Genomic DNA, 26829 nt, shown 5'->3' with positions numbered 1-26829 from the left:
CTCGTAAAATTTGGACATGTTTTGATCAACGTACGAATTAATACGAATTTTTTCGTAAAAGCGGACAAACTGAAAATTACATGTTTCAATCCTTTGGTCATAATCACTTTGTTCATTTGAGTCTAGAGGGATGCCATGGGCCGGCTCGCTATTCTTGCTCCCTGTACTAATTTTGGGTTTGTTACTGCGTACAGGTAATTTATCAAGGATCCTCCACATATTACTCGATCGATCGCGAAGAGGATGGCCGATATTAACGCCGCCGTTAGTGCTGCCCTAGATGAGAAACTTGGCTCCTTGACCGAGCGCTTTGAAGGGATGATGTCCCGAAAGATGGAAGAAATTATGGCCGCCTTCACCGCCAAACTTCAATCATCCGCCGCCATCCCGCCGCTTCTCGCTCTAGTTCCTCCTACGGACAACTTCGGTAAAGCCCCGGAAGCTACTCCCTATCCGACAATGCCGGTAGAGGATGTGATCATCACAGCGGTGAGCTCGAGCACGCCGCGGTAGTCCCAATCCCTCAAGCCAGCCCCGTGGCCCCGGGATTGAATGGTGATACGGCCAAGCTATTGGCCCAAATGGAACAGAGGATCCGAGAGGTCGAGGGGACTCACAACATACCCCGTCGACCTGTCTGTCTTTTCAAAGATCATTGTGCCGTAAAAGTTCAAGATGCCCGACTTCGAAAAGTATGATGGAACTTCCAACCCGGTTCAAGCATGTCCGGAGTTGTCACAAATGTCGATTCATGGTGACAAGATTAATGTCTCTCCGAACGAGTTGCATCGCTTATCCGAACCATGGCCGTTTTCTATGTGGGACATTGATGTTATCAGCCCTATCAATCCTAAAGCATCCAATGGGCATCGATTCATCTTGGTAGCAATTGACTATTTCTCTAAATGAATCGAAGCCGCATCTTATTTAGCGGTCACAAGACGAAATATCGTGAAATTTATCCATCGAGATATCATCGCTCGATATGGTTCACCCGAAGCCATAATCACCGACAATGGCTCAAACTTGAACAACAAGCTAATGGACGAATTGTTCAAAGAATTCAAGATCAAACATCCGAACTCTTCCCCATATCGTCCTCAGATGAATGGAGCAAGAGAAGCCGCCAATAAGAACATCAAGAAAATCTTAGCGAAGACGGCTGAAAATTATCGCGATTGGCATGAGAGGTTGCCATTTGCACTTATGGCGTATCGGACCTCAATCCGGACATCTACGGGGGCAACCCCGTATTCTCTTGTATATGGAATGGAGGCTATTCTACCGGTTGAAGTGGAAATTCCTTCCTTACGTATACCGTCTCAACCTAGGCGATGCGGAAAACCCTAAAGAAGTTAAGATCGGGGCAAACCTTTCCAAAGAGATGACCGAGCGCTTGATTAAGCTCCCGAAGGATTACCAGGACATTTTCGCCTGGTCCTATGCAGATATGCCCGGTCTTGACCGCTCCATTGTCGAACATTGTTTGCCAATCGATCCTTCGGCTAAGCCAAGAGTGCAAAAATCAAGGCGACCGGACCAAAGTTGACTGGAAGATCAATACCGGGAAAACCTATCGAGCAAAAGGTACCCGGCCACTTCCCAATCAAGAATACAGGCCATACCAACCTTCCGCTGGTGGTTCTAGCAGCAGACCAGTTGATCATCCCTACAAGTTCCCGAGCAACGGCGGAAGCTCAAGCTCAAGGAGTCAGATCGCTCATGGCGAAAACAAAGTGGGAAATCCGTCGCCAATGTTAGCAAGTAACACTACCCAATTCGAGTATCAATCAGAAGATTACTTTGATGATGAGCTCACCACCTTGATCGCCCGGTTCGGAGTCAAGGACCTCCAGAGTTGTGATCCGAAGCAAGTGATTATGGATCCTTGAACAACGATCGTTGGTGTATGATCCAACACAAAATCAGACGATCATTGGAATGGCCAAGAAGAGAGGTGGAACCAATCTCGCATGAATACTTCTTTGATTCCATGTATAGTTCCCCCGCGTGGGATATTTTTTTTACTTTCTAGCCGTCTAGAATTTGCCTAGAGTTAAAGGGCGAATTTTCTCCTCCCTTATCAAATGCGTGAGTTCCTTGTTAAGCTAGGCCTCGTAGAAAATCAATTTGTGGACGACGCCCCGAACGCCCGTAAAGAGAGATTCCGAATAGCCTTACTTGGGAGAATACGAGTAAAAGGCCAAGCGGACTCAAAGATGGGTAACTCCGTATCGTCCCAATTGGCTCTCAATCATTTCAAACTCGATTTAAGCTTATTTCATTCTCGACAGGAGATTGCCAATTGTTTTGAGAACAATATAGCAAAAAGCGAACCAACCGTGGACGCCAACATCACCACAACCCTAGTGGTTGGGGGAATGACAAGGGTCCGAGGCGTCCCAAGTTCGATCCCGGATTTGGCATCAATGTACAAAGATTAATAAAAACCTTTTGCTTCGCAGTCAATGCCGATTGAAACTCAGCCCAGATGGTTACAAGACCGAGAGATAACATCCCGACATACAATCCAATCCGGATGAGTTGATCCTTTCAATTCAAAGTTCACAAGAAATTCGTACAAGGGTAAAGCGGTATCGTTTCAACTCGTTTAGAACATGAGAACGTACATTGATGCTTTCCCTTTTGATTTTTACAGGGGGTCACCGCCTTTCCGGATACGGAAGTATCCCTTCTCCCCGAGAAATTAATGAAATGAGAAATTCCCTGAGCCTTTGACAATCTCATGTCTCGAACCGGATAATGAAGTTTTGTAACTCATTTGCATGAGCAGGGGCAACTCCCAATCCATGCCCCTAAGAAGTTTCTTATGTGCTTGCGAATTCCCATCCACCAAGATAAAAAGTTGCTGCATTTTATATGCTCAAAAACACTCATACATTGCATAGTTTGCGCATGATTGTTCCTCATGTTTAATTTACCAACTCTGAATAAGGAACATGAACTACATAAGATACATCGAATGTACGGAATGGGGCAGGGCAGGATGATGAAAGGCAATCCTTTCCCAAACACGTCCCATTTTTTCAGGAGAGTTGAATGATGGCTAAGTTCCGCATTTCACAAGGTAAAAGGTTTTCGCAAAAGGTACGATAGCCGAAATGACAGAGGCATTCGGTTCTCTATCCCAAACACTACAGTGTGATCCATTGATTACCCCTTTTGAGCGGTGGTTTCATTTCTTTACCCTCGTCAAGAATCACCCCACATCGGGGGTCCGGATTGTTAATTCCAAAGAAGAACACGAGGTAAATGGTTAGAAATTTTCTTCCTCGGACTAACATTAATCTTCGGGTGTTTCTTTGCATTTATACTCGAATTTTAATTCAAGTGCCTTAGGATGATGAAGATCATTCACTTCTCTATCCTATACACTTCATTCTTTGCATAGCCCACTTGAGCCCGCAAATTCATTTCTTAAACCCCCGTTGGTGATCATTTGCTCATTCCAAAGGCGAAGATAGCATTTTCCCAAGGATTAGAATTGGAGATGGTCGAGTCAACAGAGAATTCCCGAATGATCATTATGCTTGTTGTAATTCCCGGTTCAAAGTCATGGGATTGTAAAAAAAAGGAGAGGCAAACTCAGCTTAAAGGAGAAGGGCCCGCTCTAAAAAAAAAATAAAATAAAATAAAAAAAAAGCAAAATAAAGAGATGTCGAAGAACTCTCAAAGAAAAAGGAAAAGAAATCTCTTCTCGAAAAAAAGAAGAAAAAAAAGAAAAATGAGAGTCGGGAGTAAGAAAAGCAAAGGCCGATCTCATATGAAAATTTCAAGCATAGGAAAAGCAAAGTGCCTACCAAAAGTAAGGCCAATGCACATTCATTTGTAAAGTACTTCTGAATTTTGAATGTACATTTTTGCATGTTAAGTTGTAAATTCCATGTACATGTTTGCATTGTGACTCTTGCAAATCCTTGATGACACTTGTTGTGAAGAAGACTCCCCAAGAAACCAGTTTGCAAAGTGCAATTTTCAGTAGAAAAACTACCATCCCTCATTCAATGATGGTATTCTTTCTCAAGACATTTCCGAAGACCAAGATCGGTGACTAGTCGGCGATGATCACCAACGTCAAGCCCCTTCTCATTTAATTTCCGAGCCAAAACGAGCATTTTCGTTCCTCGCTCCCAATCCTAGCCTACGTTATAACCCTCCAAAGTCTCTTCCGATTAGGGCACTTGAGTTAACGTGGAGTTAAATGATTTTAAGCATCACTCGAAGAGGTTCGAGCAAGATTATTTCTCTCTCATTTTTGCAGGGTTCTTGACTTGTAAATCCGGAGCAGATGATGAAGAAATTCATTTCAAGCAGACCTTGACTCAATTAGAGTCCCCTTTGTAAACCTTTGACCTAGCTCTCATTACGGTCCTAATCAAGACCTCCGGATCGACTCGGTCCGTATCAATTGCGAGATTACTTGGATCCTTATCGAATGCGATGATGGAAAGATTGAGTGATTTCTCTTGAATCCTCGCAGACAGATAAATAGCTTTTCTCGAGAGTGAGAGAAAGCCCTTTCGGATCGAAGTCCCCCATTCAAATTCACATTCGAGGTATTCGTAATGTGAGAACCTCCCTGGACAAAATTGGTAATGCAAACTTGACAGAATGGTTATGCATGAACCATAGTATGAGTGATTGCATTATACTCATTGTTGAATATGTTTGTGTGTGTTACCTATGACATTCTATGATAGGTAATACATTCCCGATGTTCGAGTTCCCTCCCAAGGTCTCGAAATTCATCCAAGGATTATTGAATGAGCAAGTTTTGCTGGCAAATGCCTACCAGGTACGATACAAAGAATCCGCCGTTCCTTGATTAATCGTTTGGAGAACCCGGTAAGTTTTCCGAACCCCTTTTCAAATTAACAACTCTTCTCATGATAGTTGTTATGATTCAATTCGAGCAATATGCCCCTTTTGTACTTATCGATTCCATTCGATGGTGCTCCTATCAAATATTGTTCAATTCAGGCAATATGCCTCTTCCGTCAAGTCGTGTAGACATATGCACCGGCGATCTTGACATCTTATCAAATCATAACGACGTAACTTTTATGGTTTCAATCTCGGGACGTGAAGACATATGCACTCGGCGATCTTGACATCTTATCAAATCATAACGACGTAGCTCTTATGGTTTCAATCTCGGGACGTGAAGACATATGCACCGGGCGATCTTGACATCTCTTCAAATCATAACGACGTAGCTCTTATGATTTCAGATCGATCACGAAGACGTATGCACCGGTGATCTTGACCTTTAGTCGGCTCATAATGACATAGCTCTTATGATTTTCGGCTCCTTTATCAAATCATGAAAACATAAGCACCCATATGTTTGATCCAAACCAAATCATAACGACGTAGCTCTTATGATTTTGGTTCCCCTTTATCGAATCGTGAAGACATATGCACTGGCGATTTCGACATTTAATCAACTCACAACGACGTAGCTCTTGTGAACTTGATCCCACTTCTTTCGACTCACAACGACGTAGCTCTTGTGATCTCAAACGACACACATATCTTGCGCTGTCTTGCATTAGGGAGAAGTCTCCGATAACGGATAGGCCAAATACCTTAAAATCCTTGCATCCGCAAAAAGAAACTTGGAAATTAAGAGAACCATTAGCTTACGAGAAATTTGGTAAAACAGGTATTCTTGTATGCGATCCATGTGCATGTTTCTCTAACATGGAAAAGAGGAATTATGACACATGTTATTTACAGTCTTGCATATCATGCATCACTTCATTACATTAAAAAAAATGGGATTAAAACTCCCGCCAAAAAAGTTCATCCATAATTTGCACTATCAAAATTTAGGATTCAATTTTGTCTTTGAGCGGAACCTCTACGAGCCTCCACTCAAAGAGGGGCAAACTAGTTGACGCCTAAATTTTGATTAATCTATTTTTTGCATAAAAATTATAAAAAAATCATCTCACATATTTATTTTTAGCGTACATTGCATTGGCATATAATCGGGCAAGCGTAACACTTAATTTAGCATGCGTCTAGACTAGGCACGGGATGGAAAAATACACCGAGAAGATTTGAAACTTCAAGGACTGTATTGCAAATACTTAAAATTTCGGGGACCGTATTGCAAATACTTGGAACTTCAGGGACCGTATTGCAAATACCAAAAGAAGATGAAGAAGGGAAGATGATGAAGGGAAGATAATGAAAAGAAGATGAAGAAGGGAAGATGATGAAGGGAAGATAATGAAGGGAAGATGAAAATGGAAGGTGAAGAAATGAAGATGAAGAAGGGAAGATGATGAAGGGAAGATAATGAAGGGAAGATGAAAATGGAAGGTGAAGAAATGAAGATGAAGAAGGGAAGATGAAAATGGAAGGTGAAGAAATGAAGATGAAGAAGAGAAGATGAAGATGGAAGGTGAAGAAATGAAGGTGAAGAATGAAGGATGAAGAACTTTGCCTATAAAAGAGAGAGCTCTTGAGAAGAGTTTTAGAAGGGGGAAGTGGAAGAGAATTGAGAGAGAGAGTAGAAGAGAATTGAGAGAGTTTTTTAGGGAGGTGGAAGAGTTTTGAGAGAGTTTTTTGAGTGGAATTTTTAGAGAGGAAAAAGAGAGTTCTTGAGAAAAATTAGAAGAGAAAATTCGAGAGTGAAGAAAGAGTTTTAGTCGAGCATCATCTTCGACGAGTCCCGACACATATTTCGCCTCTCGCCACCCAACAACGCCATTGCTTGCCATTTTCGACGACAGCCAAGCGTTCTTCCCGCTCCGAGATCTTGAAGGGAACTATAACGTGTATGTGAGTAAGTTTTTGTGTAATAGAAGGTAATCCTTTCCATCTCGATCTACAAAAATGTAATCGTTTGGTTTGAACATTTGTTTGTTTATTTTAGACATGCTACGTGTTCCAAATTTTAGCATTATTACATGTTAATTTATTTCTGTAAATACTCGTGCTTGGCTGCGTTTTCTTTCTTTCTAAATCATCCATGGTGTATATCGCACAAAGTTCAATGTTTTACATTCTCATAAAAAAGAAGATAAAAAACCAAAAAATTGCATCTTTGAATTTCAAGTAAAATCCATCAAAATTGCCAAATCAAATATTTTTCATGAAAATGGTACCGAAAGGGCGTTAGAGTAATCTAGCGTAACCAAATCCCCGAATTCAAAATCTCCGGTTCGCGGAAATAAGATAGTTTTCTCCCGCTATTTTATTTAGGTTTCTAATCAACCTACCGAAAATGATTAGTGGCGACTCCAAATTCAAATCACATTGCATGTTAATTATTTGAACCTTAAGTTGCGATTTGGTATGGACTTGGGAGAGTCCGAGTTAGGTTAGTTAATTAATTAACCTGATAATCCATTAGCCCGAAAATTAACTCGTTTATTTTTCTAGGTCGCGACAAACCTATTTATAGAACGGGCTTCGGGAAGTTAAAGTTCACCTTACCTATCCAAAGAAGGTTAGCTCAAATAAATAGTTATACTAGTGAAGAGAGAGTGTTACTCTAGGCTGAACTTACACTTCGGCCTCCGGAGTACATTCTCCGGATTGCACGGGACAAGCTCTCGACCTCGGCGCTTGCATGTCGATCAGAACTTGCTGAATGAAGTGAAAATATTGTCGACGAACTCTGTCACCGCGAATGACACTTACGTGACTTGGCTCTTGCTAAGCACTTGGCATCATATCTGTCCAAACAAGGTTAGCTCGAACAAATACTAACACCAATGAATATCCGTGATATGTTTGCTCACAATCGAAACCCGCCGTGATAATCGAATCAAGCTCAACTCCGGGTCCCCGCATAACCGAGGACTTATGAAACATATTTGGAATGATGAGTATATGTCATTAAATGCATGAGCAGATGAGTTAAGTCTACTCGCCGAGGAAGCTACTTGGTATAATATGGTACCGAAAACTTCTCACTCGGTTAGCCGATATCGCCGGCCTTTAAACTCCATGGGGAAAATTAATTAATGGGAGAGATGTTGTTCCCGAAAATAATAATTATTTTTTTTACCTTGATTCAGGAAAGACAACAATTTTGCTTCATGAAAAGGATTTATTGAGCAAGCTAGGCAAAAATCCTTAACTTGAAAGGGCTTCTCACGCACTCTCGTTGGGGGATATTCCGTTGATCCCAATCGCTCACTTGGAGGTTTCTGGAACAAATACTCTCGAGACCTCGCAATATGTTCATGTCTAAGGTTTCGGACATATTCGCAATGCATACATTATTGATCAATCTGAAAGGTCTTTCAAGGACCGTAATGTTGGCTTGGTCATGGGCTTACACAAAGGGTTTCTTCCTTTTTTTTTTTTAGGTCACACTCGGGAAATATTTGAAATTACTATCTTCACCGGGTTTACAAGTCAAGAACCCGGAAGATAAAACAAGAAATGATTGACTCCACTCCTTCAAGCGGTAGCTTCTTTGTAAAGTCTTCATGTCAACTCGAAACATCCCAATCGGAAGAGTCTTCGGATGGGTTGTAATGTCGATTTGGGAAGGCTTATAGGCTCTGATGATTTTTGATTTTTTTTTTTTTTTTTTTTTTTTCAATGGGGTTTATGAGTTGGTGACCATCCTGGTGTTTTTACCAATCTCGCTCAATCTGGGGAAAGCATTTGACTCCGGGGTTTACAACCCGCCTCGAGAGTCCAATGAGCTGTTTGTTTTTGCTTGGCAAGAAAAGAGTTTTTCTCTATTTTCTGCATTTGTTTCTGTTCAAGGTAAGCTCAATGCTTTTCTGCATTTGGCCTTTTCCTCTCCGGGCTTTGGCCTTGCTTTTACTAGGCACTTTGCTTTTTTAGCCCTTTGATTTTCATTTTCCTTTTCTTCTCTTCTTTGCTATTTTCATGAGCTCCCCGAACTCTCAAGACATTTGACATCGATACCGATTTTTTGGTAAATCACATGTCTTGCCCCAATTTGGGGAAATGATCACCACTCCGGTTTAGAAATGAATGATTTCGTGCTCAACTTGGCTAGCAAAGGATATTGGTGTTTGGGTAGAGAAAGAAATGCTCTTCTTCATTTTGGGACGCTTCAAGCCTCCATAAAGATTCACCCGAAGTTACACACAAAGGTTAATGCAAGTGAAGGCAATTAAATCTTTCTTACCTTTCTTCAACTGATTTTCAACTATAATCTCCCGCATTTGCCCCGATGTGGGGTGGTTCTTGACAGGGGTATTTTGAATTTCTCCTTTCTCAAGCTCAAAGTGGCTAGCAAGGGATATATTGTGTATGGGGAAAAAAAGGAATTGCCTTTCATCACTTCGACCCATGTATACATTGCGAATGGATCCTCTGTCCCAAGACACGAATTTCGTTCTCACTTCACTCGGTCTCGTAATGTATCGGGGGTGTGTTTAGGTGGGGCTTGCCTTTCATCCTAAGCACTATCACTTGGCAAGCTCAATACCTCCGCTTCATTCGGTAAAAATCATCTCATCAGATGAACCTGCAGGAAATTTCAATGCAAGATGCGTGTATGCATGAATGGATGCACCAGTTCAATGAACGTGGATGGTGTTTTTTTTTTTTTTTGGAATGAGCTGAAGCATGAACTCCAACTGTACTAAAGATGAGATTTTTTTTTTTTTTTTTTTTTTAATGCTTTACGGATTGAACATTTATTACGGCCTAGCTAGGGACGAAACATTTGAGCAAATATGCGTCCCGCAAAAGCTTTAGGAAAGGGATACTTACCCGATCTACTCTGGCAGGCTGATCCCTTTGTGTCCGCTTTTCGGGGATTGATGATGATAGCACATCCTATACATGGAGATAGAAGTCATTATTGTGAGGATGATAAAACTTTTTGTCTCTGACGCTTGCTGGAGATGTATTCCCTCCGGACCGAGGATATACATCCTTCTTCAGGAATCCCTAGGGAAAATTTGCACGATGGTCCTGCTGGGGATAAATCTACATGACGATTTTCCTAAGCAACAAATTACTACTATTCCGGGAATCTCCTCCTTTCGGGGAACATAATCTAATTCCACATCCGAGATTCGCATGAATTGAGAAACTTGCTAACTTCGTCTCTCCAACGGGGTCACGATCAAATTGGATGCTGGATTTGATCACTTCTCATTCCGCATTGTCATTCAAAATAAGACGCCTATGTCCTTACCTAGGAATTGGCGTAATGCCCAGATTCCTCATCTAGGACTTTGCTGAATGCCTAGATTTCGTATCTAGGACTTTACAGGAAGCACGACATTTAGGGAAGCTTTCTTCTTGGAGGGCTTCAGTGAGAAGGATACTTACCCGATCCATGCCTGAAGGTTGATCCTACAATCTGTAAAGGAAATCACGTTAGTGAGTATCCTTTTTGGAAATGACAACTTGGAACGATACAACGTTACGCTTTTGTCTACACTTTTTGGGATTGATGGTTCCCCGCTCGTCCGAGCTCGTCTCACCATCCTTCTAGCAAACCCCTTTTTCACCTTTCCGCTTGTAGCTCTCTCCTTGTGAGGGAGTTTCTCATATGATTTCTGTTTTCCTTTAAGGGACCTACCCGTGGCGATGCGATCCGGTAACCCCGTCATGAATAGAAAGAAACATATCATTGCCTGAATTTTCATGAATTGAAGACTGGAAACGATACAAGATTACCCTTCATTTGGGTCAATTTTCATACGGCTGAAACCGCATCTTAGCTTGACCTCAAAGGTCACAATAATGCATGAACGGCTTAGAGGAGCACGGAGCTGCTAACATCATCCTGCAGCTTTATCATCTTAAGGGATAACTTTGAGGATATGCGATGTCTTCGCTGTATTCTCGCCTTTGATGAAATGCTCGATCATCTACTGGAGAATTGACTTCACCCCCAATATATAGTGGTGAGCGGATCCAGTTGTTCCAATCATCTTCACATGTGCACAGTGTTAGAAATCCTGGTTGCACGGGTGAAAGTTGCACTTTATGGTCTCATGAACTAGAGATTGCCTCTGTTTAGGGGGTCTACAACCTTTGTTGCCATGGTCTAATTCAGTGTTTAAGACCTACATGAGCTGGAACTCACCGATTTTGCTTCTCTATTCCGTTGTGACGAATAGTCCAACCCTTTATCTTTGTTAGCTTAGCTAACTTCTTGTTGTTGAAGTTCCAACTCTCATTGTTAGGAAAGGAAACTTCTCGGGTAGACTGGATGTTGATTCGTCTTGGGCTCGGCTACACAGGATGTTGATCCGCGTCGACTAGCCGATTCTTCATGTTTGCTCTTGTAATGGCTTCATTTGAGCTTCTTGGGTAATTCTTCAAGTTGCTTGAGGAATGAAAAATCATCCGGGATGCCTTGATTCCCTTTTTTTTTTTTTTTTTTTTTTTTTTTTTTGCCGAAGTATCATCCGAGACCCGAGCGAAGGCGTTCGAGCAAACCTATTGACTTCGAGCGTCCACATTTCCTTGCTAATCGTAGGCTTGTTTTTCCAATGTTTGCATCTCCCGTCAGAGAGTCAAAAGCATGTCAGATGTGTGATTAAAAGGGATAAACCGGAATCGATACCGAGCTACCCTTCGCTTTGATTTCGTCCTTTAAGGTGCTTTGCACCTCCCCTTTTGTTAGCTTTTCCATTTAGATGTTTGGCACTTTTCCTTTACCGGTTTCACCACTTGGCGGTAATGGTTGAATGGATCAATAGCGCCCAAGGTTCAAGTATTGTCCGAGATTCCGCACCCATCCAGGTTAACTTCTTTAAACTTCGTTGAGAACTGGACTGTTGAAGCCATCATTATGAGGGAACATTGATTTGGGTCGTATTCTCGTCTGTTTCTGCAAAATAAGGGAAGTGCAAAAAGGTTTTTATTAATCTTTATACAATATATACATTGATGCCAACCGCGGGGATCGAACCCGGGGCGCTCGGACCATTGTCACTCCCCATGCCACCAGGCCACGGCGCTGTTGGCGTCGTTGAGTTGCCTTGCTTTTTATTTAAACGCTAACTCTCGGATGACACGACTCTTGATGCTACGTCGGACGGCCACGCATTGTACTAATCTCGAGTCGGTTGACAATTCCCTATCAAGAATAAAATAAACTCATGTTATAATTGAAATAATTAAGGGTAAATTGGAAACGATACAAAGTTACCCTTCTTCGAACTCGCTTGAGCTTTGCCATTCCCGACTTGAAGTTACTCAAAAATCCCTTTTGTGGCGCTTGGGGGGGGTATTGCTTCCTAGTTGAACTGCCGCATATTTGTTTGATGAGGAATCCATGCACTCGACGAACGGATAGGGAGAAAACTACCCTCATGCCTGGATTTCCACCTTTCCATCGTTGGGAGAAAAGGCTCGTCAGCTACTTTGCCACATTGTGATATGACCTTTTGATTGTAGCTCTTTTCAATAGATTGGGTGACTCTGACATTCTAGTACCAAACTTGATTGGTCAAGAAATGCGTCTTTTGAATCCACACGTCCGCCGACGGAGACCCGCTTTGCCCTCAAGGATTGACCGCATCTTGGGCATTTGCCCCGCTTAGATGCACTCTAGAAGAGGCGTAAATATGCTTGACGGCTTTCCATGCTTCCCGGGCTCTCTACTACGCGGCTCCGGCATTCTTTAGGGGCTTCATCACCTCCTACTCGATCTCCTTGGACAACTCAGGCTTTGTCCTTCTCAACCGATGCTTCTTTAGTATCATATATTGATTGGTTGCCAAAGCACCGCATAATGCCCGGGTTCAGCCTTGGCGTGTTGGTGTAAGACCGGGCGATCGCATCTTAGATTCCTTGAAGAAGATTGACCAATCTAGCGGCTTCTGTTTTCTTGCAATTCGGCCCCGATCTTGGCCTCTCTGACATTGTCTGCATTACCCGGACTTATCGCCACTGTCAACTCTGCTGTCGATGGTTTCGACTCCTCATGGTAGTTTCATTTGAACTTTATCTCATTTGGATTCTCGCTGTCACTATCCGAATTTGAAAAACTCCACTCTCACAAATCCGAGTCACAGGTGCTCTCATCACGATCATACATGATGTCATGGTTGATTTTATATGCTCATCGCTTGGGCCATTCTTTGTTTTCACCTGCGTGGGCAAAAATAATGTGTTAGCTTGCATTTCGGATGAATTCAACTTTGGGAGCGAAATACTCCTTTCTATCTTGAGTAGACGGCTCAGCTCGATCGTCTCTTCCATGTAGGATGCATTGTCACTATGATTGAGCATACTCATTTATCTGCAAATTGAGAGATAGAACTAGTCATTTCATATTCTCAATTGAGCTAAGTTTGAAACGATACACCTTGCTACCGAAATTGAATGATTCTTTCTGATCCAGATTTGTTGGCGAGAGTCATCGCATCTAGAATAGGCTCTTCACTTTTGGTGAATGTCTTATGGCTGAGTATCCTCATTCTAAAACTCTCCGCAGATGTCGTAGCACACGGGATGGGTTTCTGGACCTTTGGCCGTGCAAAACTACGGTTGCGTTGGATCGTCGTCGAGGTCTTCGTTCTTGAGGGCATTGATGCTGGATTATTTTTACCAATGGGATGTGGTTCGCGGCATGACAACCGCATACTTCATCTTGAAATCGGGAAGTCCAAGGAACTTGAACGAGATGACATCGGTCCAATTATCCTTGAACAACGCGATCCCCTTGGTGGGGACTATGGATGGACTACTTCAGCTCCTCCAGAATCTTCCTCTTGGGATTCAAGAAATCAGCAACGTCATTGGTCATTTCCTTGGAGAAGGCTAAGGACCGAGGAGGGAACTTCTACGGCTCGACTCGTTGCTCCAGCTCCTTGGTGGTATCAACAGAGATAATGACCTCATTGTGGATTGGTGCCAATTTCTCAAACATTTCGGACTCCACTATCGTGGCCGTTATCATGACTTTTCCATTTGTCATCCGCAAGGAAAGATATATAACATGTCATTCTGAAAATGAATTTAGATGATCATTTGGAACGATACATCTTTTTCTCCGCATCAAATGATCTTGTCACGTTAGGCGTCCGGGGGTTGCCTCAATAACCGGGTCCATTGCCCCATTTGACTTTTGAAACGGTCTTGGGTGATTGCATCCCGTCAAGCTCTTTTAACAAGGAGGATTGATATTATTCACATGGATAAATGCGCATGGTGTCATCCATCGGATCATTTGGTTTATGTTAAACCTTTCTTCGTTTGAGTTGGGTGACCATGACATTTCATGTTCATGACCTATTGTGCGCTTTCTTCTAATTAAGAACTTCCCGCATGGTAAATACAAAACAGATCAACTGTTTGCAATGATTCGGACTAAGAACAGGAACGAGATATATCATTTTTATCCTCTTTCGTCCTTTGTCTAAAAGGTCTTAACACCAGGTGCTCCATTGAGTCCATCTAGCGATCCTTTTTGAGTTTGAGCAATCTTCGAATATTTTTTTTTTTTTTTTTTTTGCTCGGCGGTTGAGGTCACTTTTCCTCAGTAGGAGGGCTAGCCATCACATTTGAATCCATGTTCATCACCTCCAGGCAGGTGATCATCTGATATCGCTATCTTGTCCACGTTTAGTTCGTTTTACTGCACATGCAAAAAGGGGACGATATCTAGCATATAATTTAGAATGAGAGAGATCAGGAACGACTTCCCTTTTATTCACACATTGGCACGATTGCTCCTCCATAGTGACTATCCTCTACTATCATCATAATAGGTCTGTCTTTCGAGGAGCTACTCCAGATTGGTTCCTCTTGTCCATTTCAACGCATCTTTCGGTAATCGACTTTGGCTTGAAAAGCAACGGGGAATGAGACTTTCCCTTCTCGCCGAACTAGATGATAAGTCATCGACTCGTTTGGAAGTGTGGCCTTCACGCTCTCCGCCCAATTACGTAATGAACAGAGGTTTAACATTTCAGGCGTCACTTTGCGACACAATCTTTGCATAGTCAGTCAAGAGAATCTCAAAGAATGATCTTTATTCATATCCTACGAGGGAAAGACAATAATGTTAGCACTTGGAAAGAGAACTGATCTTTCAATGATATCGCCTCTTATATGAAAATGAGGTGACGATACCCGCCCCGCAATCTCAATCTAAAGGCATTCGGTACTTCGCTACAATTTCATTGCAAGAGGAGATATCATTAAAAGATCGTTCACGATTATCGATAGGATGCCCATTCAATTTCAAAAATTTAACGCACACAAGATGACACCAATTTTTGAAAATTTGCTTCAGGACAATCTTTTTGCAAAAACGATATGAAAATTATAACAAAATGATTTGTTCATTTGAAATTTACTCTTCAAACTCACTACAAAAAGTGATCGCCAAAATTTTTCAATTGCGTACTTATATCATGCAAGACACTCAATTGATTTTCGCGAACTATCGGAAATAAAATTTTGAGTGGACCAAGGAAATCTGAAATCAACTCACAAGGGTCGGTGAACGGTACTGCTAATGGCATTGACATGCACATGCTAACAGTGAGGTTCGACACATAAAGGGTAGAGTAGACTAATGGCTAAAGGCTCCCACCACAACGAAATGATGTACCGCCCCCAAAAATGCCGACAGCATAATCGGGTCGGGGCACATATTCCGAGATGATGAGCGGGATCACAAATGATCGTGCCAATTGCGGACTTGCGTATGGCCCAATCTATTTCTGACCCCTCCTAAGGATTTCCTAAGATCGCAGTCCGGGTTTAACCACTGGATGTGTGTGCAAAAAGTGTAGTGTATGAAAAGCATGCATAGCGGGGTATATCAAACACCGCTTCTATATACATATAGAAAGCATACATTCCTACGACTCCCCGCAATACGTATATGTCAACAATCACTCTGCCCCTTATGACTCCCAAACCCGCAAGAACATCTAATCACAAAATTAGCAAATTAACCTGATTTTTCTACTAAAACAGCAAAATTGTGATCAAGTTAGGAAATAATCAACTGGTTATTACGGCCTAAGTCTACATAGATTTTTCACCTATTTGTCCCCAGCGGAGTCGCTAAGTCGCCGCGACCTCGCCTTCGGCCTCCCGCGGAGGGTCCGGCGGGGTTTAGAGGTATTGCCATAAATCAATGGCGTGGACTCTCCCAAGTCCTACCTCGCGTGACATTGGATTTCTTTTACCGATTAGCAAACTAAAATGCTATTAAGAGTCGCCACTAGCCTATTGGGGTCGGCTAGAAACCAATCGAGACATGGGAAGGTTATCTCGATTCCTACGCAACCGGAGCTTCTAGGTTCGGGGGACTTGTTTACGTTAACTAGATAATTAACGCCCTTTCGGTACCTAACCACTTGGTATTCCCTAAGGTGACCACACATTCTCGCATATCATTTTAAATTTATCGTGATCTAACCAGGTACTAAATGATCATGCATAATGTTTTTCCATTATTTCATGCAATTACCTATTTATCCTTAACCTAGCATATAGGGAAAGTGATTAACAGCAATTTTTCAAAAGACAAGTTGTTTTTAAACACTCAATCGGTAAATATGCCAAATAAAGATCGGGATAAGCACATGCGCAATCAAATCTATAATGGCGATATTTAAACAAACAATTTCGACTCGAAAGTCGAATTACAACGAAAGATCGATCGATTGGACATCGGGCCTTCAATCAACGCCAATTTCAAAGCTTAAAACTCATAATAGGGGTAAAAAAGGTTGAAGAAAACATTTTTCTAATTTTCTGAAATTTTTATGATTTTTTTTTTAATTTGAATTTTTATTTATTTTTTGAATTTTTTATTTTTTATTTAATATTTAATATTTTTAAATATATATATTTTTAATTAAAATAGACCGGTCCGGCCGGGTTCTCGGACCGGACTGGATCAGTCGTCGGGCCCGGTCCCGGCCTCATGGGGAGAGACCCAAACCTAGGCCTGGTGGACACAAAAGGGCTCAGCCCAATTTCTTTTATTTTAACCGAACCGGGCTCCATATTTCTCCTAGCCCAACTTTCCTTTTCTTTTTCTTTCATGCCAGCCCATTCTCCCCTCTTCAGCCCAACTCCTCTTCTTCTTTTATTTTTTTCACGCCGGCCCAATCCTCCTTCTTTTCCCCACGCCAGCCCAATCTCCCTCATTTTTTATTTTACTAGCCCACACGACAACCAATGTAAGAAGAAGCGTAGAGGGACTTGCTGGTGCTGTTCACCATCTTCTTCATGCGACGTCTTCTCTTCTTTTCAGCAACCGGGACGGCGACTTTGCGCTTCCGGCACCGACGGCGACGCCGCTCTTCAACACCTACGACCGTCGCCCTCGCCTTGTACCGCACCGCCTGATTTACTTGTCGTTGCAAGATCGGGATCCGATCACCGCCGCTACTAGACCATCGACATGGACCTTCTCGCCAAAACGTTGGGTTTGTGTATACGTAACCAAGATCATGATGCCAGGATCTACCAGCCACGCCACCGCCTCGGATCCGAGTCGCCACTTGCACCGCCACCGGTTCGAGCTCGTGTGCCGCCTTCACTCCGTCGACTACCGTCTTCCGCTTAGCCGCTGCATCGCCGGGATTCGATCAACGACCCGCCACCCCGCCGGACTTCCCCGGGCGCCAACCGGTTCTACTCGAGTCGGCGTCACCATACGTTGACAATTGCGTCGCCTCCGCCCGAGCTCATATCGTTTCCGTTCAACGTCGCATTACCTCAGCCCGAGCTCGCGGTTCGGAACTCGTACGCCTCAGCTCGAGCTCAAGTCAATCCCGTTTACCCTCGCGTCGCCATCGTTCGGACTCGCGTCGCCTTCGTTCGGACTCGCGTCGCCGAAGGTTCGGACTCGCGTCGCCGGAGTTCGGACTCGCGTCGCCGGAGTTTCGGACTCGCGTCGCCTTCGTTCGGACTCGCGTCGCCCCTCGGTTCACGCTTGCGTCATTTCAGCCTAGGCTTGCATCACCTCGGCACCTATCTTCCACCGGCGCTTGAGCTCGCGTCACCTTCGGGAACCTTCGACCGCAGCTAAGATCGTCCAAGGTGGGTCACAATCGTCGTCGGACCTCTAGCCCTCAACAAGTCATCGCGAACATGTAGGACGCCCGCCACCATCTCCGATCGCCCGGACTCGCAAACCACGCCACCTCGCCGGTCCCGCTTCCATTTTCATGAACCTTTATTTCCACAGAACAATGTTCCAAAGAGCCTCCGCAATGTGGTGTTCGAACCAGCCCGACCCCGTTGGGGAATATTTTGCAGGTTGGAAGTCTTCACCAGCGATCTCCCAAACACGATTCCTATACCAACCTAGTGGCTCGCGCACCCGACACGGATCGCGGGACCGACATCGTCCGAGCTTCAGCGACCTACGCTCAAAATATCGCTTCTCCCAAGTAGACCTCAACCTATTGTTTATATGCGTTTCACCCGGACCTCAAGAACGAGACCCGCAATGGATGATCGTCCACCAAAGGCGTGTCGAAACCACTCCAGTTATCAACAGCGCGAGAAAAACGGAATCGCCACTAGACCAACCTCTCGGCCAACCGTATGCACGAAAGCGCGCACAAACACGAGGAAGGCAACAAGATCTGGTCGCGGACATGCTATGCGAAGAGGGGTGCATTGACGAGTGAGGACGTGGGTTCTTTGTAATACATCCATACTTAAAGGAAAACAAACCGGACCATTCATCATATGAGAACAAGAGGCCTAGCTAGACAAAAAAGTGCCAACTTTACGTGAGATAAAAACAACACAAAGAAGTGAACTTACCCGGTTGGCGAGCTAAGGAGAAGTGAACTCCACGGGACTTCTTGAAGCCTTTTCCGAGTGCTCCCCTTTTCTTTCCCCGACCGAACCCGCAACTCCAACTCTCTCTCCCTTTCTCTATTTCCTCTCCATTGTTTTTTTGAACCGAACCCGCCAACCTCTAGCCTCGCCCTCCTCTCCTTCTTTTTATGTTAGTCTTGCCTCCTTCCCCAAGTTTCATTATGTGGACAAAGCGTGAATTCCGGTTGATGTAGACAGGGTTTAATGAGAGACCACGTGAGGCATACGGTGATAATGTGAGTGACGTGAGTGTGTGCAGGAAGAAGTGATGTAGGGGGGGTGAATCAATGATAGAAAAGCAAATGAGAGATGTGGGCATGTGGGAATAAAAAGGGGAGATGGGTCGACCGAAAATAGCAGGGGAAGGTGGGTCGGCGAAAAATAAAAATGGGGAGATGGGCTATCCATTTGGGGGAAAAGAGAGACCAAATGGGCTACCCGCGTGGGCCTACTCCGCGAGAGAGGAAAAGAAAACGTGGGCCGAGTCTATCACGGGCAAGCTTGACCGGCCCGATCCGATTTTATTTCTTTTTTTTTTTCTCTTTTTTTTTATTTAAAAAAACGAAATAAAATAATAAAATAAAATTTGATTTTTGATTTTATTTTGATTTTTTTATAGTGCAGCAAGAAAATATGCATATTCAATAGCTTATCATTTCATTCATTTTTTTTTCATTTCATTTTTTTTTCTCTTTCTTTCTTTCTCTTTTTTTTTTTATATATAAAAAAATAGTTATAAATATTTTTTATTTTTCTATTTTGCAATAAGATGAAAATAAATTAGAAGTATTCTTATTTAATAATAATAATAATAATAATAATAATAATAATAATAATAACAATAATAATATGGAATCGCCCAAAATTAGGTGTCAACAATAGTCACTCAAGCTAATTGCTACCGGAAATCGCTAAGGTGGTGATCCACAAGTTATCCATGCCAGTGTGCCTTGTAGGATAGCCGGTGATGAGTGGACGCCATGTCAGCGACTTCCAGCAGTAATTGGCTGCAAGGACTACATTGACATTCCGCGCAAATCGATTTAGTACTACATTAACAAAATTGAAAAGTTTAGGATTGAATTGATATCCTCATAATAAGTTTATGATTTATTGGGTAGTTATTCACGTGGAAAAAGTGAAGAACCTTCTTGTGTTACGTAAGACTTATTTCCGAGGGACATGTCAAATAATTTGTGAGAATTATAGAACTTAAAAAGCACAAAAAGGAAGAAGGAAAAGACACCTTCGTCTTTGTGATAGAAGAGGCGAAACCCTCGTACAACTAAAACACCTAAAATGAGTTGGTGCTGCTTCATCACCTCCTAGCTCACAAATCGACTCAAGAGGAAAATGAAAGAACAGCATCCGATTTCGATCCGCTGCCGTAGTTCGCGAGTCGATCGCGGCTACTTGATTTCTATCTCCCGCTCGTCACGGAGAAGTCGAGTGACGCCTCTGAGCTAAGTCCAGTTTTACGTGCTTGTCATCACCAATGGCTTCATTTGGAGTTTCCGCAACGCTCTCGGAATCCGAAGCCGGACGATTATCGTTCTGTTTGGCCTCCGGCAGCGCATGTTAAGGCCATGCTAAAGCGGGCAAAAGTCCGACGGGATAGAAGATGCGAATTCTCACGAGGGAACATGAGGCACACTCTTCCGATTGTAAGCGATTGAACGCAAACTTTATTTAGAAATTCAATCATAGACGGATTTCCGATCTTTATGATTTTTACAATCAATAAGAATAAAAACGTACCTTTGTCCATAGCAATTCTTGAAGAACGATCAATGCAGAAGACAAAGACGATCAATAATCCGATTTCTCTCCCTTGACCCTCTATACTTTACGTTAACTATTTGATGGAGGTTAGAAGACACAAACCGACGTCTATTTATTAAACGTCATCTTACAATGGGTTGAAGAAAAGACCGGATTCAATTTAAATAAAGCTATCAATAGGCACCTCTTCAACAGACGTCATCCATCAAAACATGTGAAGAGTTGTGTCTATTTATTTATGCCTTTAATAACCAACACAATTAATTATAACATGAAATAATTATTAAACCGTTATTATAAAATCATATGAGCCACATTTATTTTACATTCTCCCACTTGGCCAATATGAGTTTCCTTTCATGGTTTAATATATACCTTAATGTGCACAATAACATCATGTTAAAACTTTCTTTAATTGGCTATCACATAATAACCACAATAAAATAAAGAAAACTAATGCGAGTCATAGCGGTTGTGTGTCATTAATCGATACAGTCCCTTCTATGTACTACGACTATAGCTCTCTACTCATCATAATTTATAAATAAGAAATATATCAATGGTCCAACTATAATGTCTCCGTTAGAGACTATTCCGTCAAACATTCATTTACTTCCATCATGTATACTAAGTAGAAAACAGGATAAATCAAAAACATACATAAATGAGTTCAGAGTGTCAGATACATAAAATAAATAGAGTCATAATACAACATCATTAGTGACGTCTAATAATGTTCATCCTTTCAACATGTTCATTAAATAATTTGGGCGGCAATCCTTTTGTTAATGGATTTGCAATCATAAGATTGGTGCTAATATGCTCAATTGACACTCTTTGTTTCTGAACTTTTTCTTTAACAGACAAGTATTTGATTTCCATATGCTTAGCACCCTTAGAATATTTGTCATTCTTAGAGAAGAAAACCGTTGCGCAATTATCACAGCAAATTTTCAGCGGCCCGGCAATATTGTCGATAATCACAAGCCCCGAAATAAAGTTTCACCGCCATAATCCATGAATAGTGGCCTCAAAGCATGCCACGAACTCAACCTCCATAGTGGATGCAGCAATAACCGATCGCTTCGCACTTTTCCATGAAATTGCACCTCCAACCAAAAGGAACAAATAGCCAAACGTTGATTTCCTTGTATCGGCGCATCTAGTTAAATCTAAATCTGAATATCCAACCACCTCAAGATGATTGGATATTTTATAAGTGTGCATGTAATCCTTCGTTCCTTGCAAGTATCCGATAACTTTCTTTGCAGCTTTCCAGTGATTCAAACCTAGATTACTTCGATACTTGCCCAGCATTCCGACAAGAAAAATGATGTCCGGTCCGGTGCAAGTGTGAGCATACATTAAACTCTCAACAACAGATGCATAAGGAATACTTTTCATTTGCTCTTGTTCCAATTCACTTCTCGCACATTGCATAAGGCTAAATTTGTCCCCTTTCTGAATTGGAACTATTCTTGCTGAACATTTGTTCATATTAAATCTCTCTAGAATTTTATTAATATAGGGCTTTTGAGATAACCCTAACAATCCTTATGATCTATCACGGAATATTTCTATTCCTATCACATACGTTGCCTCACCCATATCTTTCATCTCAAAATTCTTGGAGAGAAATTTCTTGGTTTTATTTAATAAACCAAGATCATTAGCAGCAAGCAAAATGTTATCAACATACAAAACTAGAAAGATAAACTTGCTCCCACTGACATTCATTTATATACATCGATCAACGATATTTTCCTTGAACCCAAAAGAGGTTATAGTATCATTGAACTTGAGATACCATTGTCGGGAAGCTTGTTTAAGTCCATATATTGACTTCTTTAATTTACACACCATGTGTTCTTTTCCTTTAACTGAAAAGCCTTCAGGTTGGTCCACATAAACATCTTCCTCTAAATTTCCATTAAGAAAGGTAGTTTTCACATCCATTTGATGTAACTCTAAATTGTAACGAGCTACCAAAACCAAAATAATTCTAAGTGAGTCTTTCTTAGAGACATGTGAAAAAGTCTCCTTATAATCAATGCATTCTTTCCGAGTAAAACCTTTAGCAACAAGTCTGGCCTTATCATTCAACATTAACTTTTGAGTCGCGATTGGTCTTAAAAACCCATTTACAGCCGACCTTTTGACATCCTTTAGGCAATTTAACAATATCTCAGACTTGATTCCGATCCATAGATTTTAACTCTTCTTTCATAGTATCAAACCACTTTGTAGAATCACTACATTCCATGACTTGTGAAAATGAACCTGAATCGTTACCAATTCCTAAGTCAATTTCTGACTCTTGTAGATAAGCCGACTTCCTATCCCTTTGAGATCTTCTTAATGCTATTTCTTGTGGCTTGACTACTGTGGGTTCATTGTTGACATGGTCATTATAGAGTGATTGGCTATTTATTTGTTGTCCTTGATTATTGTTTGGTTGAACAATAAAATCCGGAACAACTTTAGAAGTTTTGGATAAAGGAACCTCCACTCTAACTTCTTGAATGCAAGCATTATGCATTCTTTCACTCCCACCGATGTCGCCACTCTCAATGAACCTAGCGTTTTCAGATTCAACAATTCTCGTATCGTGATTAGGACAAGAAAATCTATACCCCTTGGATTTTTCTACATAACTAATGAAATAACCACTAGTCGTTCTAAAATCTAATTTCTTTTCATGTGGATTGTAAATATGTACTTCCGCTAGACAACCCAAAACATGTAGGTGTCGTAAACTAGGTTTTATACCCGTCCACAGTTCAAAAGGAGTTTTTGAAACTGCCTTACTAGGAACCCTGTTTAATAAGTACACAGAAATCTTTAATGCAATCATCTATATAGATAAGGGTAAAGATGAGTAACTCATCATACTCCTAACCATTTTCATTAGAGTACGATTACGCCTTTCTGCTACACCATTTTGTTGTAGTGTACCTGGCATTGTGTATTGAGCACAATTGCCATGTCTTTCAAGGAATTTAGCAAATGGACCCGGACATTATCCCGATTCATCATACTTTCCATAATATTCACCACATTTATCCGACCTTACTATTTTCACCTTTTTATTTAATTGTCTCTCAACCTCTTTAATATACACTTCAAGCGCATTCACGAATTGAGATTTATCATGCAATAGATAAACGTAACCATAACGTGAAAAATTATCAATAAAAGTGATAAAATAATTTTCTCCACAAAAAAATGGAACATAAAAAGGACCACATTTATCAATGTGTATAATTTCAAGAAGCTCTATGCTTTTTGTGGCGCTTTTCTTAGTGTGTTTTATTTGTTTATCTTTAATACAATCAATACACACTCCAATGTCAGTAAAATTCAAATTTGGAAGAATTTTATTCTTCACCAATCTTTGCATCCTTTCTTTGAATATGTGACCTAAACGTTTATGCCACAAGTAAGCAGAATTCTCATCCACTAAACTACGTTTAGTGCCGACATTATGATGCAAGGTCATTATGGTCTCAATGAACACATTATCAAATTTAAACTTGTAAAGATCATCACATAAGATTCCAATTCCAATAATATTCTCATTCTTGAATAAACTAAAAAATCCACAACTAAACTTGAAAGAAAAACCCGCTACATCAAGTTTTGGCAAAGAGACTAAATTGCGAGACAATATAGGTACATAAAGGGTTCAAAACAAATCCAAATAGTGTCTAGTATCTAAGACTAAATGATAAGTGTCAATACCTTCAATTGGAGCTTTGTTTCTGTTTCCCGTGTACACATAGTTCTCATTTGGCTTTAGGGCTTGGATCGTAAAGAATCCCTGCATTGTATTGGAAACATGGGTGGTAGCACCTGAATCAATCCACCAAGTATTATGAGGAACTTCATTAAAGTTTGATTCAAAACATACTAAATCATAAGGCTTACTTTTTTTTTTCGAACCAAGCTTTACGCTTCAAACAATCTTTCTTCAAGTGCCCAATTTTATTACAAAAGTGATACTTAATAAGATTGTGTTCTTTCTTGTGGATTTGAAAAGCCTTAGAAGAGTCATTTAGGATGTGTAATCCTTTCTTCTTGCTTTTCTACCTTTCCCACTTTTGAGGAACTTCATTAAAGTTTGATTCAAAATATACTAAATCATAAGGCTTACTTTTTTTTTTTGAACCAAGCTTTATGCTTCAAACAATCTTTCTTCAAGTGTCCAATTTTATTACAAAAGTGACACTTAATAAGATTGTGTTCTTTCTTGTGGATTTGAAAAGCCTTAGAAGAGTCATTTAGGATGTGTAATCATTTCTTCTTGCTTTTTCTACCTTTCCCACTTTTCCACTTGGAATTCTTTTCAAGCTCTTGATGACTTAAGAGATGAACTGAATGAGTCTTTTGATTCTTTATCCTTGTTTCCTCTTGAACAAGCATACTAGCCAATTTATTTACATTCCACTTATCTTTTATAGTGTTGTAATTCATCCGAAATGACCCATATTGCTCATGAGGCAAGGAATTAAAAATGAATTGCACTAAAAAATACTCGTCCATGTTCATTCCCAAAGTCCTTAACTTTGATGCTAAGTTCGTCATCTCAAGTACAAGCTCATGCATGGTACGTAAACCATTATATTTCATGGTGGTCAAAGTGCTCATCGGTGTACCAGCAAGTGACTTGTCGGCAGTTTGAGAACGCTATTATACAAATTTCATAAATTCCTTAGCGTTGTCGGTTTTGGGAAGAGAGGTTTTTAAGTTGTTTGCTACTGTCATTCGTATGAACATCAAGCTGAGTCTGTTCTATCTTTCCCAAGTTCGATGGAAAGATATTTCATCATTACTACTTTCATCAATAATAGCAGCTGGTTTCTCAACTTGAAGTGCTAAATCAAGATCCAAGACACCTAAGTGAAATTGGACTTGTTCATTCCAACCAGAAAAATTCATTCCATTGAATAATGGAACAGACGAAGCGTGCGAATGCGGAGAAACAGGTACAGATATTGCAAATATGCAAGAAATACTCATACATTAATGCTTTGAGAATTTCACATTATCATATTCAAATTAAAACAATCCATGTATATCGTAGTTCTCCTTTGGGAGGTCCTATGATACACAAACATATTAACCATTATGATGCTAATAGCTTTTATTTGGCAATTACGAATATATATCATTAAAATTTATTTGCTATCTTTGGATATACAAATAAATCTAATAAGACATTTGAATTACCAACCATTACGTTCATAAATTATAAGAAATTAATTGACCTTTGGGTTAATTCTGAAGTTTTTATAATAAATGAACTTCAATATATCCACGATACTCATAAAGATATTTAACATATCAATTTTTTTTTATCATAGCATCAAATAATCATGGATAATTGAATAAAATAAATATGAATTTGAAAAACTCAAGAAATTTAAGGTTTGGCCACTTTGGTGACTAACAAACCACTTAATTCTCAAGTTTTATTAAATTCACGTGCCCAAAGGCAAAATCGTAAATTTAACATTTAAGGGCAAAATAGTAAATTTACGTGTCAAGGGCAATATAGTGATTTTTTTTGTCGCTAAAAGGGAAAATAGGGACAAAACAGTAATTTTTCGCAAAAGGACAAAACTGGAGCAAAACTTTAATTTTCGCATCCAAGGAGAAATAGTAAATCCAAGTGGCCAGGAGTAGAGATATAATTTAGATGCAGTAAAAGAAGACAAAAAACTGCGCCTGTGGCCTAATGGATAAGGCGTCTGACTGTAAATCCCATGTTGTGGGTTTGAGTCCCGCAAGCGTGCTTTATGGCCTTCCCAGCAATTTTTTTATTTAAATGAGTCCCTCGTGGGCACGTGCCATGCATGTGTCCATCTTCTTCCCCAACACGAACAGAAACGTTCGCGCAAGGAACAGTGAAGAAACTCCTTGTTTTGCATCACCACGCCGCTAAGCCTTCGATTGCTCGATTCTCTTCCGAAAACCCATTATAAGCCGAATTAATGGGTGGGTTTTATCTAACATGCCGGCGCGACCACATAGGTTCCAGAATCAACGAAAAAGACGGAGTATTTTGCCAGGAATCAAGCAAAAACACTTCTCGAACGTAAACCCTAATCCGAAATTTCGACCACCAAATTCGTCTTCGGAGAACGTCCAAATGCCGAGACATCTTAGGGCTTTTGTTCCTCATGACTAGGCGACTCTATTGGTCGAAATCCGAGCCTTTATTCACATCAATTTGGCCGAAATCGG

Source organism: Rhodamnia argentea, chromosome 8, assembly GCF_020921035.1.
Source record: "Rhodamnia argentea isolate NSW1041297 chromosome 8, ASM2092103v1, whole genome shotgun sequence".
Classification (NCBI taxonomy): domain Eukaryota; kingdom Viridiplantae; phylum Streptophyta; class Magnoliopsida; order Myrtales; family Myrtaceae; genus Rhodamnia; species Rhodamnia argentea.
The sequence above is the reverse complement of the archived record's forward strand: the minus strand, read 5'-3'. Positions refer to the sequence as shown.